This window comes from Vombatus ursinus, unplaced genomic scaffold (assembly GCF_900497805.2).
Source record: "Vombatus ursinus unplaced genomic scaffold, bare-nosed wombat genome assembly UNPS02014818.1, whole genome shotgun sequence".
Lineage (NCBI taxonomy): Eukaryota > Metazoa > Chordata > Mammalia > Diprotodontia > Vombatidae > Vombatus > Vombatus ursinus.
In genome coordinates, this window is record NW_020954596.1 from 40,318,268 (window position 1) to 40,320,303 (window position 2,036).

A 2,036-nucleotide genomic window follows, 5' to 3' on the forward strand; every position below is an offset into this window, starting at 1 on the left:
TCAGCTAGAAGTGATTCTTCCATTGTGGAATCTCTCTGGACATTCGCTTTTACTTTTTCCAATCATATTCCAAATTATGTTATATTTATTTGTGTATGTCTTCTCCTGTCTACAAGATTATATGCTGCATAGAGGCAGGTACAGTGTCAGCTTTCAAAATCCCTTTAGAATTTTAATATCGCTTTCTGCCAGCTCTTCCATATTCCAGTGAGTTGCCAAAATGACGAACACAAAAGGAAAAAGGAGAGGGACACGATACATGTTTTCTAGGCCCTTTAGAAAACATGGTGTTGTCCCCCTGGCTATGTATATGCGAATATACAAGAAAGGTGATATTGTAGATATCAAGGGTATGAGCACGGTTTACCAAGGAATGCCCCACAGGTGTTATGTTACCTTGGCAAGACTGGATGGGTCTATAATGTTACTCAATATCTTGTAGGCATTGTTATAAACAAATGGTTTAAGGGCAAGATTCTAGCCAAGAGAATTAATGTGCATATTGAGGATATTAATCATTCTAAGAGCAGAGATAGCTTCCTGAAGCAGTTAAAGGAAAATGATCAGAAGAAGAAGGAAGCCAAAGAAAAAGGCATTTGGGTTCAACTGAAGCACCAGCCTGCTCCATCCAGAGAAGCACACTTTGTGAGAACCAATGGCAAGGAACCTGAGTTGTTGGAACCAATCCCCTACAAATTCATTGCATAAATGGCTGTAAAATAAAAACAACAAAAAATTAAAAAAAATAATTTTAATATCCATCTTACTTATGTTTGAATTATTAATGCATAGCATAGTATCTTGTACTTAGTAAATGTTTTTTTAAGAGAATTTTGCTCAATGAAATGAGTCAAATTATGATATGGAATAATTAATTATAGTCAAATACCCTTAAAGAAATTTGTCTCCCCATTTACCTTTTTTCAGGATAGTATTCAAAGACTATGGAATTAATATAAAAGACAAAAATAAGTTGATAAATTTGGACTTTTCAGGTGTTATCCTTATTTGTTCTCATTTCTTTACATTCTTATTTTCTACTTATGATCTCTTTTTATTCTTGGATACTGAACTTCTAAGCCAACATTTCTTATTCCTTTACTCCAAGCTTACTTTTCACTAGTTGTTTTACGATATTTGAACCAAAAGCATAAAGTGCAGAGGAGATATACCTTTTTTGCTCTCTTCTCTGTGCTTTTTATTGAGACCATCTGTCTCTTCTGACAATTGCCAGGAGGTGCTTAGGTTTCATGAGTTCTTTAGACCCTGTGTTACTACTTCTGTTAGTCAGATTATTTTATATTTCTGTTTTAGGTGTCTTTTTGCCTAATCTATGCACTAGAGCCTTATGGCCTTATCTCAAATCTCACTTTCTATTCTTTAATGCATTTTACTTCTCTGAAGAGTTTGGAACACTCAGAGAGTAACTTTAGGTTACAGAGTTTCTAGAACAATCCCAAATTTAACAGTAATATATATACTTTCAAAGTTTTGTAAAATAAATATACTTTGCTATGATTTTTGGTTCCGAAAAATATGGTTGCCATAATCGTGGGGTTTTTTCTATTTTCATGTGGCATCTGGAACCACCCAACTTGTAAATTAGTATGCAAAGTAAGCAATTAACTTTTTTTTGACATTTCTGTTTCACTTTTATTGTTCTAAAGAAAAGCCAGTGAACATTATTATTATCATGAACATTATATATGTTTATATGTAACATTATATATGTATATATATATGAACATTATATATATTTATATATAACAATATATCAACATTAAAGGAGGGAAGCAAAAGAGTATTTCGGAATTGCCTAATTTGTATTCTACAGAAACCAGAAAAATTATGCCAAGGAATTTTGATAGGTTAAAAAAAAAGGCAATGGTTAAAAATAGATTAAGTAAACCTGTCCACTTTGTTAAATATTTGAAATATATGAAAGTATACTTTAATCTGGAAAATCACGTGAAATAGGTTGAAAAAATGCCAAATTTATATAAGAATCTATATAAAATAAAAATTTATATAAAATA

The 2,036-nt window shown here is 31.5% G+C and overlaps 1 pseudogene; it reads left to right on the top strand.

Annotated features, from left to right (window-relative positions):
* The first annotated feature begins 200 nt into the window (after positions 1-200).
* On the top strand, positions 201-708 carry LOC114023384 (annotated as a pseudogene).
* The last annotated feature ends 1,328 nt before the right edge of the window (positions 709-2,036 follow it).